Below are 21,691 nucleotides of genomic sequence, written 5' to 3'. Positions count from 1 at the left end.
GAATAATATATTCATAGTATGTACTGGATTATAGGAGTAAATGGTTAAAGAGCTAAACATTTTATCGGTAAGTGATACAACAAACATACTCATTACTCTTAGATCAAGAAATTATAAAATGAAACAAATAAATTTCATGTAAATGGGGATCTCTGTTGTATGACTAATTCATCTTACAACTTAATATACACATGTAAAACAATATACAAAATCACCAGTCAATTGCAGCCTCCTTGTATCTAGGCTGAGGGAGTATCCCTCTAAGTAAAATGGGATCCCAAAGTCCATTCCTATGATAGGGATAAGTACTGATCTACTACAAGAGGCCCCATAGATTTCCGAGGCCTCCTCACTGACACCCACATTTATGGGGTTTGGATCAGTTCCATGCTGGTTTCCCAGAGATCAGTCTGGGGATCAAGAGCTCCCCCTTGTTTAGATCAGCTGTTTCTGTGGGTTTTACTAGTGTGGTCTTGGCTCCTTTGCTCATCACTCCTCCTCTGCAACTAGATTCCAATTCAGTTCAGTTTTTAGCTATGGGTACCTGCTTCTACTTCCATCATCTGCTGGATGAAGGCTCTGGGATGGTATATAAGTTAGTCGTCAATCTCATTATCACAGGAGGGCATTAAACATAGCCTCTCCACTGTTGCTTAGATGGTTATTTGGTATCACCCTTCTAGATCTCTGGACATTTCCCTAGTGCCTGATTTTGCTTTAAACCTATCTATACTGGCTCCTTCTTTGATTTTATCTCTTATGTTGATCTCCTCTATTCTTCCCCTACACAACCTTCCTGCTCCCTTATGTCCTCCTCACCTCTCCTCTTCTCCCCTTCTCATTCTTCTGTTCCAATAATATGTTTTGCATAATGAGAAGATTTTCCAGTGTTGAGATAATTTCTTTATATTAAGGATAATTTTGAAATCACTAACTCCTCTTGAACTATTAAAATTGTGATTTTATCATATTATTAAATCCCCCTTCCTCCATCTGATGTATGACTTGAAATACAGTTAACTTATACTTAAGTACATCCTTCTCTGAGCTTATACACAGTAATTACACAAGACTAGGAGATATTATACATTTTGACATTTCAAGATGAATGAAAGAAGTTTATAAGACCACACCACTATGTGGAAGAGATACAGGTGAATAATGGATGCTAAGTCTCCTAAGAGAGGGAAAATCAGTCTTTTCCATGAACAAGCCCCTTGCTGGATAATCTTATCTTGAGTGGTCAGTCCTAGACAAATGCAAACACACATACATGCACACACACATATACATATTCAAGAGGAAGTCAGCAAATTGAGAGGAATGCAGATGTTGGGATGTAGACACAGGAACTGGAAAGAAGAGAGTGCAGGGTAGAAATGATGCAAATGAAAATAGTACTCATGAATTGAAATATCATCCCAATGTCACTTCTTTTATTTATATTTTCAACCTCATCCTTGTCAATGTTCTGTGGGAATGGAAGTGCTTAAAGAAATAATATTCAACATTTTTTTCTAAATAAAATACTAGAGTCATTTTATCAAGCCACAATTTGAATAAAGCACTTGAGCATCAAATGGAGAATATATTCCAAAGAGGAATCCCATTGAAGCCCTCTTTGATGTTTATCCGTGGAATTTAGAAGCTCAGGGTCATATCACTATTATTTCCCCATCTCTGTTAATTTTTCATTTTTGTTTCTATTTGTTCACTGCATTATATGTAAACATGTTGCGTGGCTTCCCTTTTTTAAACACTTAACTGTTAAAAAACCTGGTGTATCTGTTTACCAACTTCATTTTCTCTCTGATCATTTTCCTAGATTTTTTTCCATATGTTTTGCTGTTTTAACTTTTGTTCTTCCTGTTTTTCGTTCTTTGATCTAAATAGGTTTCTGTTTCCAAAATCCTCTTGCAAGTATATGCATGGAGATTCATGCTACTATATGTAAAAATATTTATCTTTCCTTTCTATTTCCTCTTAGCAGAATCTGACTTACTACTGGATTCTCCTTGATCATAATTTCTGTCCTAGTGTCTTACATTTAAAGGCAAGTAGAATACATTTTTACCCTTAATTAATGATCTACTGTTTTAGTCTCTTTTCTACTGATACCTCTTCTGTCTCACCTCTTTGTATCTAAATATAAGAATATGCTACCAGAGTTAAAATGCTATAATTGTAATTAATTTTCAGTCATCTTGTTTTTCCATAATTTACATGGGTCAATTTCAACTTTAATTAGACAGTGCTGACAAGGTGCCAGTTACTTCAATCTCATTTGCCAATATTAACAAGTTTTATCTACTCTTTTGTAATTCAGATACTATTGCATTAGTGTCTGAGACCATGAATCCTACTCACCTTTTCTAACTCTGATGGATATTTGATGTCTTTTTAAAAAAATTAGCACTGCTGTAACACTTGCTGTCTGTCACGGAAAATGACTTTGCTATGCCTGCAGATATTTAATTTAAAAAAGCAGGAATGGAGAAATGACTTCTTTCTCTCTATGTACTTCTTCTATGACTTTTGTGTCCAGTGTGTAATGGACATATTTGTTGATCTCAAAGGTATTCTTTGCAACTTCCAACATTATTCCTTTGCTTGTGTCTTGTATGTTCAAAATATGACCATCTATACCAAACCTCTGAATTGTTTACATTAAACTACTATAGAATCTATTCCATGGAGAATATACAAATAAAATCCACAACCTAAGCTCTCTCTCTTTCCCTCTCTCTGTCTCTGTCTCTCCCTCTCCGTTTCCATTTCTCAGGGTGCCTTCCTCTCCCTCCTCCCAATATCATTTCCTTTGCTTATGTTTTCAACCCCATCCTGGTCAATGTTCTGTAGGGAATGGTAGTGCTTAAAGAAATAATATTTAACATTTTTTCCAAATAAAAAATAACCTCAAGTTTTGTTCAGGGGGCAGTCAACAATTTTTACTTTCAGACTTTCAAATTGATTAGTTGAATCCACTGGTCAAATTTCAAATGCATTGTTTAAGTCACTAATCTGACAATGGATAGTTATTAATTTTGAAATGAAGACCAAATGTCTCATTCTGATGTGGACATACTTTTAAACCTTTGTGAGTTTGATAAACTTGGTTGTGGTATATAAACTTGGTAAGGCTGAAGCATTCATTTGGGGAAAAAAGTACATGTATGTGTAGTTACGTTAAGAGCTGGGTACAAGAAGATAAAGGGATGTGAAGATTTTAAAAGGCTTGAGCAATTTAGCAAACAATACATCTCTAACTGATGCCACATGGTTTCCCAAGCCATATGTGACAAATTAAAGAAAAGAAAAACAGGAAAAAGGGAGAAATACACTGGTTATTACATTACAGTTTTGAAGATAAGTTATGTGTGTTTTGCTTCAAGAGCATTCTGTAAGAATAAAAGCAGTTTTTAGAATGATCACTGTAATCACTAATGGTGTTTATTTCAGGACGTTTTTGCTGTGTGCATATTAAGCACATTTTAAAAGATACACATGCAAATGCACAGATCAGTGAAAACGGCTCATGGACTCCATAAAATATAAAACTGCTCTGATGTTTCCTTGGGCTTTCTGAAACACTTGCCCAGGAATTCTCAGTTCCTTACAAGAAATAAAATTAATTTACTTTTATAATTCAGAAGCTTTTATTTTATGACTCTTGTGTTTCTATATTACACATACCCATATCTGTCCCTGGGACCTGTACCTACAGCCGTTGTTTTATCCCTATCATTCGCTAGTGTAGGAAGTGGGAGGCAGCCTTCTACTCTGCTCTTTAATGATGGATAACTTCTATTCTTTGTGACATTTCTAATAGTCTCATTTTGATAATTAACTTTGTTGTTTTAGAATAATATTATATTATTTTAGACTAATTGATCATTTAGAGTGCACGGCATGGCATTTGACATGCATATCATATTATTAAATAAACTGAGGACTACATGAATAATTACACATATTTATTTTGGGGAAAGTAAATTCTCGCTAAGCATTTTCAAGTATGCATGGCAGTTAGTACTATTGATGCTAGTCCTATGGTGTGGAACAGTTTTTTAACATATTAATTCCGTGCAACACGTTTTGTGTTCCTTCTCTTTCAGGTTGGCGTCCCCTGATCATTTTCTTCCAACAAGTTGCAAAAGTCAGATGTTGTTAAAAATCACTTCTACAAAAAGCCAGTTTATGCACTAGAGATAAATACTGGTTCCACTGGCAGCAGCTCCATAGACTGCTCCAGCCTCCCACCTGACACCCACTTTCTCTCTCAGCCTAGATAGAGGAGGGTGAGCTTCAGTGCTGGTGGAAATGATGTGAAAGACTTGATCCCCCATAGGCAGCCTCACCCTCTCTGAGGCACTACTCAGATGGGGAGTGGGAAGGGCATGTTGTGGTGGGAATGGGAGGAAAAGAGGGAGAGGGAACTTGGATTGGTGTGTAAAAATAAGATTGCTTTTAAGTTAAATAAAAATTCATTATTTTTTTTTAAAAAATCGCAACACTGCCGAAGACAATAGGTTCTATCTGGATAGTAGTGCCCCCTTCATTTGTCATCTGTGCATTTTTACCCCCTGATCTAAATCAGCATGTCCTTTCTCTCCTAGGGAGAACACATACAGGCAATCTTTCAGATAGTCCAAAAAGGAGTGAAAGTCTGTCAAAATCTGGAAGTCAGCTGAGAATTTAAATCTATACCAAAGTGAGGTGTTCCATGAAACTGTTTTAGCTGACCACTGGAATGCAGCCTTGACACTTAGGTACAGTGGCTCAGCTAACTTTTTACTGATGGCCACCCCATAGAAACTATGAGATGAAAGCATTTCTTGTATGAAGATGACAGCTTTTAGAGCAGAATGTTAGGCATATGAATTGCTTGGATACAAACAGAATAATTTTATCCTACCATTTCTCTGTGAATCACAAGCAGCATGGCATTTTGTCAACTGGAAATGCCAGGAGCATTTCAGTCTATACTTCATTGGCTCCGTCAACCTTTGCGTAACGCTTCAAATTTTCAGATTAGTTTCATAATGATGTCACTGGAGTGTGATTTTTAAAAGGTACTGACTTAGTTTTCTACAATGAAGCCTCAGTGGGTATATAAACCTTATTTAAGTGCAGGCCCCATGCTCAGCAGTAAACAATACAAACCAAACTCAGTGGTATTTTGGGAGGTTTGTTTGTTTGTTTCCTTGCTTGTCTTGCTTTGCTTTTGTCTCCCAATACTTTATCTGGGTTTTTGTTGTTGTTGTCATAGATGTTATGGTCATATATTGTGATTTCTGCCTCTGTTTGTATAGGTTTTCTGTGTATGCAAATGTGTGTGTCTCGGCATCTGTATGTTAGTTGTGTTTTTTTTTTCCTTTGGCTCTTATATTTTTCTGTTTGTTTTCCCCATTCTGTTTTTTTTTGTTGTTGTTGTGTTTTAGATGCCTGCTTATATTATAATGAGAGACATGAAAAAAGGTTACTTATCAATAGTTTCTCAGTTTCATAGTTTTTTTTTGTGCTTCTCCATTTTGATTTCTAGAATTTTACAATAATTGTGATATAATCTTTTTAAGGAAGCATCTCTACATTGGCATTTAACTAAATTTTATGAGTATATTAAAATTCAAAACTTAAATTTTCAGGTTTTATAAAACGAGTAAATATACATATAAGGGGTTTGTCCAAAATGTATTTGGCAATGACCAATATTTCTCTATGTAACTTACTTCAATTAAATTATTTTCTTCATTTTATGAGAAAAATTTGAAGTATTAATATGTATTATGTTATGAATATTAAAATATATCCACCAGAGGTTTTTCCTTAAAAGTTATTTTTTGAATAGTAAGATAGATAACCAACACTTTAAATCTTTTGTTTATAGCTATGTTGGCCTAAATATTCATGAATTGTGAACATTTTTGAATTTTTATTGTTCTGTAGTATATCTTAAAAATTTTACCATCATGCCATCTAGAAAGTTGATCTTATATTACATAGCACAATTTTATACTTTTATTAAACTTGTTTTATTGCAGAAATTTCCTTATATATTCAACAATTAGAAATAATTTTATTTCTTTTATGTTCCTAAATGTATGCTCTTACATAATCAGTAGTAAAATTAGCACACGTTAAGAATCATTTCCATTTAATACAGTAAAACATTTTTTAAGTGTTTCAGTATTAAAACTACTCAGTGTTTTTTTCAATATTTCTTCCATTTCATGAATACAGTAAACTAGATTATCACTTTTATAAACATACTGTTTTCTATATGATAATAGCAATGCTTTGGGATAATGTAACAAGATTTCAACACTTTATTTTTGTAATGAGAATTTATAAAACTATGTTGGGGTTAAAATACCAGAGGGTAGTTAGCCTAAGCCAACCATTATAATATATGTGTTATCAGCACAGATGACTTCTTTAACTAATAGCATTTCGCATCTTATCAAACCTTTTTATTTTTTTCTTAAAGATTCTGACCATACTAACTTCACAGGTTAGGACCAGTGAAGGAGTCAATCATAAATCCATTATCCATATCATTCCAGAAAATTAAAAGACCCAAAAGAGAAAGCCATGTACTAGAAGCAGGTCAATCTGAACTCTTCCTTGATTGAGTTTTTCCAATGGGTCTGGCAACTATTTAGACAAAGGTGACAAAATCATGACAGCCTACCAGCAAAAGACTGCAAGAGTTGGTGGGACATAACTGCATATAAAGTCATTGGATCGCTCAGGCTGAGAAAAGTCAATATGCACCATTAATTCTCAAACTGAACTGTAATAATCATATTTTAAATTAACTATTTCAAATTTGAGTTTGATCATGGCTATGGAAACAATCCTAACAAAGAAATATTTTCAACTCCAAAAATATTTGGGTTAAGGCATATAGACAAGGAAAGGGATTGCAAGATAGACGTCTTTTAGATGTGAGAAGATAATACATTCACTCTACAAACATCTATTCAAGTGATAAAAGAGAAATTTCCAGCAATTATTCTCAAAGTGAATACATTGATAAGTCAGCTCTAATTTAAGCTGTGACCTCCACTTCTTTGTTACTTTTGTAATATAATCTTGCCAAGACATTTCTTCATCTAACAGAATATTGTTTTTCAGATATTTTGGCGAAGTCTCAAAAACAGTACAACTGCAATGAAGTTTTCTTTCTGTGAGCTATGAAGGCATAAAACATTGGAAGAAAAATAGAGAAATATTTCTGTTTCTATGATAAAACCATCTGGATTAGCACTAGTAATTGGATAAATGAAAGTAGGCTAATTTAAATAGATCCAATTTTTCATAAAATAAAAAGCACCTAAGTCTATTTTAGCTTCTGTTGATTAATTTCCAACATTACACATTTTCTTTAGATGGTTTTTCCTGTTCTGCATTAAGATAGTGATGAGAACAAATAGTGATGTGCCAGAGGGAAACTTAAAACAATAGATGCCTATTTGATTTATAAACTGAAAAGGACTGGAGGATGATTCTTTGGAACTACATTCTTTGGAGAACTTGATGATATTGGGTGTAAATTCTAATTTCTATTGCATTTCCAAAGCTAGCATATCCTGTGTTCAGATTTTTTTTCTTACCTGGAATCAAATTCAAACGTAACCTGCACTTCAATGGGGTTTATTCGTATATGTCGGGCATTCATGATCTTCTAGCTTATTGTCCTGCAGTTTATGTAAAATTTACAGTCAATTAGGCTTCTCTTGCTTGTAATCTCTGCCATCTGGATAAGATAGGCCATGTAATATATCCTTTAATGTATAGTGGCAATGCTATCTAGGTAGAAAATAAGAATAAATTGGAGTACTATTCTCTTTGTTTTCATTCTTCTAGATGTTATATCCTTGGTATCCTTTATGGCTAAAAATGTTGTCTAGGTTTCTAGTTACTCATAAGACATATATTATTGCAACCACAACAACTCTACCATAGCTGGAAAACAATGTCAGCATTTGCTTATGTATGTAACATGGTAAGATCATCTTGTTCTTAATTAAACATCAACAACTTTGTAAAAACAAACACCTCTTTCTACCTTTCTTGCCTACAGTTATCATTTGTGTCTTACTGACACTGAGTATTTATTTGCTGAGGGGATTAATTAAGAATATTACTATGCTACATAGAGAAAGATAATGAGGCCTCACACCACAGAAGCAATATACTGCCTTGATAAACAATGGGGAAGACAATATACAATTCAAATTTATGTATTGTTTTGCCTGTGGCTGATGGGAACTGAGTTTTGGGTACAGTGTTGTAGCAATAAATTAAGAGCCCCAAATAAACAAAAAAAATTGCTAATTTTAGACTAACAGATGGTCAATACAGGTTAAAATTTTACTTTTTGCTTTAATGTATAAAGAGAACTCAAAAAACCCCTATGGTTATAAGACAATGTTGATCTAATTAATAGCTAAATTTAGGAATCTTGCAGAAACTATTTAAATCTTGTAGTCCTTGATTAAAAAAAATCTTACACTTAATCTACAGAAAGTGGAATTTATTCAAATCCTCTCATTTCAATGAACCAAAATAATGGCCTGCCCTAAGTAGGCCAGGATAAAATCATCTGCTCTTATGTACCAGGCATTGGTCTGCCATGTCTGATGGTTCTATCTCTACGTGAATACCATTTTAAGGTAAAAGTTTAGCCCTAAAGATACCTGGAAGTTCACATTGGAACTGGCTTCTCTAACTTCTGGCAACAATCGGACATTTGGTCATCATTAAGGGGATCATTGGCAATTTCTTCTCTAGTTAACTTTCTAAATTCATAATGATGCTTTGTCCTATTCCTTTGGAGAAAACCTTTACAGTACTCTTCTCAAGATTTTCTGATAGGTAAAGATTTATTTTGGTTACATTTGTAATAAATATCTCCTATTTAGAAAATAACTGAAGAAAGGTAAAAATAGAAGTCAGGAATCTCAGAGAGGAAATTTGTATAATGAAGGACTTACTTCTGTCACGTATTATAAATTTAGTTGCCACGAAGGGTCAATGATAAACACACTAAAGCCATTGGGCTTTAACACATATGGTTTCAAGTTCTGATGCAAATTTAAAGATGAGGCATTCAATTTAAACCAAAGGAAAATAAGGGATGCTTGAAATTTGTCACATTTCAAACCCGTAATTTGGACCAAATTTACTATCACGATCATTTATCTTCTTTAACAGTGTTTTGGTTTAGATGTTCTTACAGAATCATAGAACCTTTAACTTTAAAGGATCTATAAATGTTAAGTCTACAACTACACATGTTCCTACTCAGTGTGTTTCTCAAAAGTACAGTCACTTCTCTGGGCTGGTTCTGCCAAGGCTGAAACTAAGTTGACCACGAATAGTCTCAAGTACCTGAGCTTTTAAAACAATGACTCAGTTTTGAGACACTTGTTATGAGTGCACTACTCAGGAAACAGGCAACTACATCTATGTTTTCCTACAGTGTAAGAGTTTATTTAATAACAATAGATTTACAAGTTTTAGGAAGGTCATTGACATCAATTTGTCATATAACCTTGCCTACCTTTGTAATCTGGCTATGATAAGTGAAAGTTTTTGGTCTAATCTTAATTACTAATATTAATTCTCACAAAATACAAAATAAATATATCTGCATCTATTTATGTAAGCATATAATGTATATGTATGTATGTACACACATGCACACACACATATATGTTATATAATGAATGTACATTGAAGAAGTTGCAGCAGAAGATTCCAAAGTAGGGTGAAGGTCTGTGTTGTTAAGATAACTAAGTGCACCAATGAGATGGTGTTGCACTTTCCAGGGAGAGAGAGAGAGAGAGAGAGAGAGAGAGAGAGAGAGAGAGAGAGAGAGAGAATCACAGACAGAGATACAGACAGAATCAGAGACAGACAGAGAGACAGAGAGAAACAGAGAGAGTGTCTAAGTTTATGTGCAAGGTGAAAAACCATGCCAGGTTCCAAGATCAGGGCATGGGTCAAGGGCAGTGAATAGTGGCTAACAGGTGGGCATTCTTACAGTTGAGTATGCTGCATCAACTGGGTTCCTACTTGAGTCAAACTCTGGGAAGACACAGGAAGTCTTTGATCTTTGACCCTCATACAAAATATCACATGGTGGGGAGGTTGATATAAGGCCATGGCTCCAAGTGTTTGATGTCCCTCAATCCATGGGATCTGGTAAGAAAGCCACAGCCTCAAGCCAATCTCTGTGAGTTCCAGGCCAGCCTGGTCTACAGAGAGAGTTCCAGGACAAATTCCAAATCAATGCAGAGAAACCCTGTCTTGAAACACCCCCTCCCCAAAACAGGAAAGAAACAGCTTCTTCTTGGTCTGTGATCTGAGGCCACATTTCACCCATTGTAGGGCAAAACTGATGGCTTTTCTAGCTTTTCCCAGATATCCCTTGTTAGTCTCTTGAATGCTGGGATTACCATGCCCACCATTTGCACACAGAAACGTTAGTGATCTGAATTCTGCTCCTTGTGGCTGTATAACAAGATTTCTATACACTTAGCCTCCTCCTAAGCATTTTGTCTTTCCTTCTCACCTTTACCCACAGCATTTTTCAATTCTTGCATTTTCAGAATAATACTAAGTTTTCTCATCACATAAAATCATGTCATTTGTAACCTTGACTTTCTAATTTGGTTCTCTTGTCCAAGTACCCTGACTAACTCTTCTTATATCATGTTGAATAAAGTCAGGCAAAGAGACCCTGGGTTGTTTGTGATCTTAGAACACATACTTTGAGTTTCTATCTTTTGAGGATGGTACTGGCTGTGACTTTATTGTATTGAAGTATGCTTTCTCTATACCTATGGTGGCCAGTGCAATGACACAGGTAATGAATCACAAATAATGATCATTCTGACTCATTTTCGAAAGCTATCATTGTTGATCCCTTTGAGCAGCAGAGTGTAGAATAGTGCACACTAGAGATAGAAGATATAAAAAACTTATAGATAATAGGTACCAAAATACAATTATTTAGGATAAATTACTTCTGAGGTTTCTATAGCCCAAGAGGGCTTCTGTCACTTACAAGTATTTGTTACATATTTTAAAAGAAGAAAAACTCAGGGTTCCTGACATAGAAAAATTATAAATTTTTAAAAGTTTAGAAATGTTAATTACTCTAATTTGAGAAATTTATACAATGTGAGATCATAATGATTAGGTCATATCAAGCATGTGTGTGAATACTCTGAAACTATTACTTTTTTGTAAAAAAAAGATTTATTAACTTTTTGCATGCATACATGATTGTATGTGCATGTATATGTGAAGGGGTACCTGGTCATATGTATATAGGAGCCAGAAGTGGCCATTGAATAATTTGATTTATGATCCCTGAAAGCTATTTTGTGCCTTAAATTTTTTATTACTCTTTTCATTCATTGTCTTTCTAAAGTATGTACACAATACATACTACAATTAAGAGCAGAAACTTTGAGATTTCTTTTTCTTCGTTTCATCTTCCTTATATAAGTTTTATATATCCCATTGGGAGGTCCTTGAATATTCAAAAGGTATTATCCCACATGTTTATTCCAAATCTCTATCTTTAGTCAAGATTCATCCCCATACTTCTAGAACTACATGTAATGATCCTTAATTAATATGTTTATTTCATATTCCTTCAGACAAAATACATAGGAATTCAGCCACACATCAGTATGGGCCACACCTCATTTACCAGCATTCTCTCTGCAAATAGTCACAGTGTTACATGAATCTATATGCAGGCTCAAAATATTATGTTTAAAGTTTTTATAACTTTGTATGATGAATAAACTAATATTAGAGAGATTATCAAGAAAAGAGGAATACAAAAATCTACACATGTCTACATGTGCGTGGGAGCCATAGAAATATGCCATATCACAAAGGGTCACTTGGTTGAACCTTGAAATGCTTTTAGACAGAAGAAAGAGCTAAGACATATTGAAGGGAGAATCCATGATTTTTAGGAAAGATTATAAGACCAAAAAAATAAATAAAAATTAATCATCAACTGAGATAAAGTTCATTTTCACTCTAAACTCTTTGATGCAATTTTATTCTTTTTAAATTTTCTAGTAAATTGGTTAAGGTTGTTGCTTTTGTTACTGATATTAGTGTAAATTCAGTAAGAAAACTGAATATCATTCTCTTCCTGTACATGTTCAGCTAGATGATGGAACAAAAAGAGAAATTCATTTCTATATTTTCCTACTAATTATGTTACTTGAATGGAAATTGAGATGACAGTTTGTTTTGTTTTGTTTTGTTTTGTTTTGTTTTTGGTCTATAGCACTGTTGAAGAAGTTAGAGTCTTTAAACTTGTAATCACTCACCTATATATGCAGCAAGATGTTATCACCTCTTGCTAAATGCTGAGTAAGTCTGTTGGAATTGTTTAAACCAGGCCAGACCATGCTAAAATTACTTATTAAGAGGCATTATGTACTTTTGAAATGATTGCATTCAACCTTAACTATCTCCAATTCATTATTCACAATGTCAAAAACAACCTTTCCGTGTACTTAAATCTGAACATGTCAACCACCACAATGGCTTCCTGTTCACCTCTGAATATATCCAGAAAATGTCAGTGTGAGTTTTATGGCCTTGTTTGCCCCGTGTCCATTTTCAACTTCAATATCATACAATTTAGTGCACTCTATGTACTGGTTATACTGGGACCTCTTCTGTATCATTTAATAGCTTACAAGTATAATTATGATTATGCTTTAAAAATAAAATTAATTTTCTTTTAAATTAAATGTTAAGCTAAGGCCAAGCTAATTTTCATTTGACATTATTTTTCTTTATTCCAGTTAATCTTGTTTTTAGTTTGTTTTCAAATCTATTCTTTTTGCTATGTAAGGAGGCATTCTAATTTTTATTGTATTTTTAATATGCACAATCTCAAGAGAATAGAAGTAATTTTGAAACAATTATTTTAAAATAGGATTCATAATTTTGACAAAGTTTTAAAACAAGACATTCTAAGATATAACTTTCATTTATTGTGTTAGTGTGTTACAGTCTTTAAAAACACATTTCCTAGCTTAGTCACGCTGTTGTAAAATGTGATCAATCCTTGAAAAGTATTCAACAGTATGTTTAGATCATTTATATTTAGCCAGCTATTTTTGAGGGTATATTAGTTGTTAAGGAATAGCAGGCATAGTTTATGTTTATCAGTCAGAATAGAAATGATTGTGTTTTATTTTGGGCACATTATAAATATGTTCCACAATAATACAGTTTACATTTTTCTCACCACGTTCCTATAATCACACCTAGAAAACAGTTAGTGTTTATTGTGTAAACACATTAAAGGTGCTGTCACATAGTAACATTCACGCAGGTAATTTCTATAGTGTTAGTTACTATTTTATTTTTCCTTTCAGATGCTAGAAGATTGAGATATAGCTCAGATGTTTCAGACCCCAGGTAGACCAATATCCAATCTCAGATCATCACATTCCACTTCCAATGCTCTTTTCATATATTTCTGGACAGAAATGAAAAGAAATAAACTTGACATTTTCTTTTGTCTTAGTAGCAGAAATCTGCACCCCCCCTGCCAGATATTTCTTCTCTGAGTGGTACCATCACAACATGACCCTCTCCACATAATAGAGCACAGTGTGAGGATGGTGCCCCAACTCGTGTGACATGACTAAGAGCTCCATGAACACAGGCCCTTCACACCTGTCTCTGTGGAGACAACAATTGTCTCCTATGAATAAGAAGACTAAGACCTGTGAAGATTAAGGGAACATTATATTCTTGACAAGCTTTTCTAACAATAAAAATCAATGTAACATACATTGTTGAGAGAGATGCAAAAGGACATAAGCTTGCAGACAAAACTGGTGATTTTTTCACTTATTTACTTATTTATTTCATTTTACATTCCAATCAACATTCTACCTCCAACTCCTCCTCACACCTCCCCCACTCCCATTGCCTCCTCCTCATCCCACACTCTTCTGAAAGGGTAGGTCCTCTCATAGGATGTCAACAAGCCTGGCACATTAAATTGAGGCAGGACTAAGCCCCTTCTAGCTGCATTAAGCATGATATCCCAGCATAGGGAAAGGGCACCAACAAACCAGCTCAATCACCAGGGATAGAACCTGGTCCTACTGACAGGTGTCCCTCAGATAGACAATAAAGGATTATATCAAATATTTCATTGCTATGAGAAAATGGAAGGAAAACAGAAAATTTTTTCTTGAGCCCATATGAATATTTTTTATTTTGCTTTGTTAATTCATTCAATTTTAGTTATAAGTCTTAAATAAAAAATTGAAATGTCCTATCTAGGACATAGCACAATTTCAAATAAAATGAGCGCACTGAAAAACATGAAACCTCCACAAACAAGATTCTACTACATTATCAGGCTAAATTCACTGACCTAAGAGTAAACAGGCAATTTGTGGTATGGTAACTAAAATAATAAGCAAATTCTTCATTGCTAAGACCTATAAAACAATTGACTATCTAGCCAGATTGATCTGAAATATGACAGAGATGGCACATTTTATTAAACACTGCCCTTTATTTAATAATGGGTAATTTAACAGGTTCTACAAATAGTAATTGAGAGGAGAACATGTGTACATTGTGAACAGCTTTGTGGGAATTAATTTCTCTATTTCTCTGTCAGTCAGCAGGAAACCATTTTTAATTTTTCAGTTTTTTCCCCCTACTTGGTAAATGGCACCTGGGAAATGGTTTTCTTTCAGAGATTGTTTAATATACTGAAGTCTTAACTTCCTTCTTGTCTGAAAATGATAATTCTTCATCATTGTGTTTTACACCAGTACTTTTGCAGAATGTTTTGAGAAAGAATTGTGTATCTTTTCTCTTTCTGTGTAGCCACACACATTGGTTTTTAGACAATGGTATCTCATCATTACATTAATAGACAACTCTATTCAATCCATACACAGGTGTCCTTACAGCTTTAGTGATTCCAAATATGTCTGTGGATATAAGGGTAGACAACAACATCACTTAAGTTAAAATTCCAAAGACAAAGCATGGAATTTGAAACAGCCCTCAGAACAACTTCTGTGACATTTGTTTTCAGTCAGGTGAATCTGTTGTTTCCGTTAACTTCAAAAATAAGCTGAAGTTTGATTTTCTACATCTTTCAAGAAAATAATTATTCTGATACAGATAAAGTGATTAATGACCCTTCAATATGAAGAAAGAAGACAGTACTCTAGTGCCTATAAACTTAAATATTTTTCATTGATATTAGAGAATAAGTCATTTTTCCTACATGATTCTTCAGAAATAGCTCTCTCCCCCAATATATAAAAAAGGAAATCTTATTTTTAGCTTAATCTAGTCTTTCCCTGAAGAAATAAATTGGGAAGCTAATTTTCATTGTCCTGATTGGGTCTGTGGCTCAACTTTGCCTTTGTCTTCCTAGTTGCTATGACTGATTTTATTTTGAAGATTAGAATTGCATGTCCAGAAACTTTAAGTAACAAACATTCAATAACATGATAGACCAAGAATCTAAATTCCCATTTCTCTTCTTGCTTTGGCTAAAGCCCCATTAACTAAAAACATATTCCAAAGTTTGTAGACAGAGTCATAAAACTATAAATTTGCTATTTCTTTTAAAATAAAGTAGTCGTTAATCACGACCTGATGACATTTAAAATATCTGCTATCATATATGTTCTCCAGAGCAGAATGTAGAGTTCTGTTTCCAGTTGACTGGTGGCTGGCCTAGGGTGCTTTGGGCTTACTATGGTGCTCCTTCACACACAGTAGCTATCCCAAAACAGCCTTCAGAAATCCTTCATTATTTCAACAGTTCACAGAGCATCTCCCTCCTTATCTCTCGAGGAAAATCTGCCTCACGTTCTGTGCCAGGGGTCCTCTGTGAATCTGTGCCTGGCCTTGGCACATACAGTAAAGCATTTTATGAAGCAGCCTATTTTCAAAGTTACAATACATTTGATGGATTTATATTGTAGTTTGCCAAATGGGAAATTTTAATTGTTTAGCAACCAAGAGACATGTCTGCCCAGTTTATCTGTAAATACTGCCATCATGGTGGTTACAATGAATATTTTCTTTTTTTCTATTGAAAAAAGATTTTTTCATATAATATATTCTGGTTATGGTTTCCTCTAACCCAACTCCTCTGAGATCCTTCTAACCACCTTTCCATCCAAATCTACATTGTTTCTGCCTTTCCTTAGAAAACAAATAGGCATCTAAAGAATAATAATAAACAGATTTCCAGCAGACAGGGCCTAGCTGGGATCTTCCCGTCAGGCAGAAGAAGGCCAGCAGGGGTTTCTGGGCCCAGGCTGACAGGAAGACAGCCAGAGGCCAGCCCTTCATTTTATATAAATAATGGACAGAGAATTGGAAGAATTAGAGACCCTCAATGGTGCATATGTCATGGAAAGAGACATTTAAAAAAGGTAGATATAGAATGTTAGGCAAATTTTGGAAGCCAGCTTGGCCAATCTATGGTGACATCATTGAGAGTAGACTGAGGAAGGAGGTCTGCTTGCCACCTGGGACCATGACAATGCCTGGATCAGGTGGCTACCAAGGGCTGTATGTGGGTGGGTCTCTGGTCCTACAGTAGCCAGGGGCTGCATTATATCCATGGCTCCCATTGCCATTGAAAGTTATGCTGACACCAGTGAGCTGGGCTGCCTCCTGGGCCGAGATTGGGTTCATGAGCCATGAAGCTACTGGGGCTGTACTAATCTGGGTGACTTTTGATGTCCCCTGGAGCCCTGGTGACATGCAGGCCTAGGCTTCTGCCAAGGACCAAGTCTGTGTCCATGGCCCAGTAGCATCCAGGGTCTGGATTGAGATACATGACTCTTGTTTCCACCAAGTGTCATGAAGAAGCCCAGGGTGAAACTAGTAAGCCGAGTCTTGCTTGGTGACTGAGAACCAGGATGAATCCATATCTGAGTGGCCTGTGCTATTCCTCAATGATATGACGACATCTGGCCCCATGTTGTAGCAGAGGGCCATGTCAGTGTCCATGGTCCAACTATAACCAGGATCTGTGCTGATGTCCAATTCGCCTCCTACCATTGAAGGCTGTGCACACACCCAAGATGAAGGGCCAAGTCACTGACTCAGTGCCATACTGTCGCTGGGGTGGTGGTGACATCCAGACCTAGGTGCTACCAAGGACCATATTGGGGTCCATGGTCCTACTGTGACTGAGGTCTGATCTGGTCCACATCCTGCATGGACACCAATGTTCACATACAGGGCCAGGTTTGGGGCTGCAACCAATGGCCACATAGCTGCTGGAACCACTCCCACCTGAGCGGCTATTCCTGCAACCCAGAGATAGTACTAAGCTGAGGCCCAGGGCCTTGGCTGGGTCCATTGTCCAGCTGTAGCAAGGATCTGTGTTGATATCTGTGGCCTCTCAGGGGAACTTAAGACTCATGTGAGATGAGATCAGAGGGTTATACTAAGCCAAGACTGCCCTGGGAAAGCTAGTCTTAACCACTTGTTGTCCCATACAGCAAGAGAGCTGGTCTGTGCCCTCCAGAGGATGAACCAAACCTGAGGGTTCCCTGAGCCCTAAGGGGATGGGTTTGATGGAGGAATCCTGTTAAAGGCTGAGAATTCTAGAGTCTCTCACTCTCTGCATGTCTGACTGTGGGTCTCTGAATTTGTTTCTATTTGCTGCAGGAAGAAGCTTCTCTTAAGACTACTGATCAAGACACTGATCTATATGTATAGCAGAAAGTCTTTAAGAGTCACTTTACTGCTATGATTTATTTATTTATCTGACATTATTCTTTTAGAACAGTAATATTTGTTTTTTCTTAGTCACTCAACCTGTGTTTGATGTGTTTTCCATCTTGTAGAGTAGGTCCTAAGTAAAAGCATATATTGCTTATTCCCACAAGCTTTGTGGCACCATTTCAGTTGCATATCTTGCAGGTGGGACACAACTGAAGAGCAAAGAGTTTGTGGCTGGTTTGGTGTTTACCTTTTGGCCTTTGGTAGTGCGAAGAGTACTTTTCTTTTCCAAAAATGCTAGCAAGTAGCGGTAACAGCTTTATGTAGCAACAGTTGACTTCTCCAAAGGATGGGGGAGACACAGCCTTAGCTAGCCATGTTCAAGGAGTTGTGTGGGTGTTGCTCTCAGCAATAGGGCCTTCCCATCTGTTTGCAAAGTGCAGCCTGTAGTCTTGGCAACATTGTATGTTATTTGGAAGGTTATTGGACCTCTTTTCTTCCAATTAACTCAGTTACATGTAAACAAATGCCAGTATAGGAGGTTCATTTGGTGACCAGAAATGGCTAGTTGGAGCTGTGTCTCACCCATTCTTTGGAGATTTCATTGAGATTCCATTTTTTTTTTTTGACCCAAAAATGTTAAGATTTTATTTACAAAGCTTTTCTTTGTTGTTCAGAAAGTAAAAGTGTTGTCGCAGTGTAACTGGCAGCCAGGACGGTCAACTCACCAATCACAGCTCTCATTATACAGCAAGAGTCTTACAGGGAAACCTAAGCCGCCTCTGCCAGCCGCCTCCTTCCGACGGCCCTCACGGCACAGGCCAGGTCGCCTCTCCCCCCTCCGCCCCCGCCACAGAAAGTTAAGTTTGAAGAGGGGGGACGAGGGGAACATGGACAAGAAGAGGATCCACCTGGAGCTGAGGAACGTGACTCCGGCAGCTGTTCGAGAGCTTGTCTTGGACAACTGCAAAGAGAATGATGGAAGAATTGAGGGGTTAACAGATGAATTTGTGAACCTAGAGCTCCTCAGTTTAATAAGTGTAGGCTTATTTTCAGTTTCAGATCTCCCCAAGCTACCTAAATTGAAAAAGCTTGAGCTCAGCGATAATAGAATCTTTGGCGGTCAGGACAGACTAGCAGAAGAACATCCTAGCCTTACATATCTAAATCTAAGCAGAAATAAGCTGAAAGATATCAGCACCTTGGAGCCTTTGAAATAGCTGGATTGTCTTAAAAGTTTGGATCTGTTTGGCTGTTAGGTCACTAATCTGAAAGAGATTCCATTCTTATATGTACATATTTCAGTAAGTTTCTACTGTGTAAGTTTCCATACTTCTCAAGTGGCCCTTTCTTTAGGCTTCTCTTCACATATTCCCTCCCTCATTCCACCATTCCCTTCTTTCTACTTGATCCTCCTCTTCTAGTCCCTACCCCCATCCCATCCAACTATAACTATATACTCTTATTTCCTTTTCCTAGGGAGAACTGTTTGTTCCCTCTTTGTCTGTTACTCTATAACTTATCTTTGTGGTTCTAAGGATTGTAGCTTGGTCACCATTGACTGAATAGCTAAAATCCACAAAAAAATAAATAAACATTACATTTGTCTTTGGACATCTGTTACTTCATTTGCATTGATCTTGAAGACCAGGAAATGAATCCACACATCTATGTATACATAATTATTGCTAAAGAAGCTGGAAATACACGTTGATAAAAAGACAGCATCTTCAGGAAAATTGTCCTGGTCAAAATGGACGCTGCATGTAGAAGAATGCATATAGATTCGCATTCATCACCTTGCATAAAACTTAATGTATTATGGATCAAAGTTTTCAATATGAATGAGATATACTGAGACTGATGGAAGAGAACATGGAGAATAGCCGTGAACTCATTGGCACAGGAGAAGACTTCCTAAAGAGAACAAAGGTGACGAAGGCACAAGATGAACAGTTAATAAATGGGACCTCATGAAACTGAATACTGCTAAATGACAAAGGACAGTTATCATTCAGACAAATTGTCCACCTAGAGAATAAGATTCCCCCTCCCAAAAAAAATAAAGAGGTAAGAAAGGGATAATATCTATAATAAATAAAGAACACAAAAATAGATGTCAGGAAAATATATAACTCAAGTAAAAATGGAGTCTGGTTTCAAGGAGATCAATCATGTGTTGCACCTCTGACTATATCCCTAAAGAAGATTTTTACTTCTAATTCTTTATTCCTTTTTTAAAATCCAAATATTCACCTCAAATCCAATAGAGACTCATCTTTCTTATTCATATCCACATACTATTTATTTTATTTTTATTTCTCTATAAAACCATGCTCCCATCCCAGCACTCATAAGGCAGAGGCAGGTGGATGTCTATGAGTTCAAGGCCAGCCTGGTCTCCAGAGCGAGTGCCAGAATAGGCTCCAAAGCTACAAAGAGAAACCCTTTCTCGACAAACCAAAAAAAAAAAAATAAAAATAAAAAAAACATGCTCCCTAAGGAAGATACTTGTTTGTGCTTTAATGAAAAAATTTAAATGTCTGCCAATAATATACTAACTCAGATGAAAGTTCATCTCTCATTCACTAAATATGACTGTCAGGTGTATCTTTCTTACCTTGTAGATGGATGTTTCTAATGTTTTGTTGTTTCCCATTGCTCATTTTGGACATAATCATTTATTTTATTTTATTTTATTTTTTTATTTAAATTAGAAACAACCTTGTTTTACATGTTAATCCCAGTTCCCTCTCCCTAGTCTCCTCCCCTGCTCCCCACCATCCGACCCCCTGTCCCATCCCATTTCTGCTCCCCAGGAATGGTGATGCCTTCCATGGAACTTGTCACATAGTTGTGGTTATGAAGAGACTCTAGTAATCACTAGTAATTGATTGTCACCCAAATCTATGCATAAGCATTAGAATGCTGTTTAGTGGACAAGGATTGCTAGCTGTTTTTAATTTAATGTTTTATGCTCTGGAGTTTTCCTTACTTTATGTTACTGTGAATAGAATTCTTACTGTTTACAGTGCGGGAATATGGAAACACATTGAGAATCTGACACCAAAGTTTGATTCTCTGACAATTACTTACCTTTGGTAGGTGGAAGTGCCTCACACATTTCGTCACAAATACTACCTCAGCTAAATGGTAATGCACTTAGTATAGGCTTTGAAAATGTGTGAAGGAAAGGAATGGCACTCTCTTAGAGCCATTAATATCATAAGAATACAAATGTATGCTATTTGAATTTGGTAAATTAACAAGATTTGTTCAGCCTCATTAAAGGAACAAGTGGGCTACAATAGGAAAATTGCTCTTAGGCTATGGAACAGTCTTCCAGGTGTCATCTAACAAAACCTCAGAGAGGGAGACGATAAGAGCAAATGGATTATTTTTTCAAATATTAGCTTCTCCACATGGGAGGCGAATTTAACATTATCTTTCCTGTTTCTAAGCTATTGAGGAAATTGCTAACATTAACCAACAAGTTGTCAATATGACTCCCTTAATCAGAGCATATTTAAAAATTTAGAACACTCATAATGCTGGGAAGATTGGCCAAAAGAGCCTAGAAACACAGAAAAAAATAGATGATGTGACTTATATGTGGAAAATTATCATTGTGAGCCACGTGACGCTGTGGTTGGGTGTAAATGCATGTTCTGAGATTTTCCAGGATAGTTGCATTGGTCATCATAGTCCTCAGCCCTATATCCTGCCTGAGACTTCTTTTGTAATGTTGGAGAAAGTGTGTCATATATCATACTTCTAATAAATGCAATTGTAGTTTTTAGTATAAAGAAAACATATTGAAAAGACATAGAAACAGGTTTTTTGTTTGTCTCTTTTCTTTGGAGAAAAAAAAGCAAATAGTTATAATTTTCAAGATGCCACA

General features: G+C 36.0%; 1 pseudogene; it reads left to right on the top strand.

Moving 5' to 3' along the window:
* Window positions 1-16,677: 16,677 nt before the first annotated feature.
* On the top strand, window positions 16,678-20,846 carry LOC100752482 (annotated as a pseudogene).
* The last annotated feature ends 845 nt before the right edge of the window (window positions 20,847-21,691 follow it).

The sequence above is a fragment of the Cricetulus griseus genome, chromosome 5, assembly GCF_003668045.3.
Source record: "Cricetulus griseus strain 17A/GY chromosome 5, alternate assembly CriGri-PICRH-1.0, whole genome shotgun sequence".
Taxonomy (NCBI): domain Eukaryota; kingdom Metazoa; phylum Chordata; class Mammalia; order Rodentia; family Cricetidae; genus Cricetulus; species Cricetulus griseus.
The sequence above is the reverse complement of the archived record's forward strand: the minus strand, read 5'-3'. Positions and strand labels throughout refer to the sequence as shown.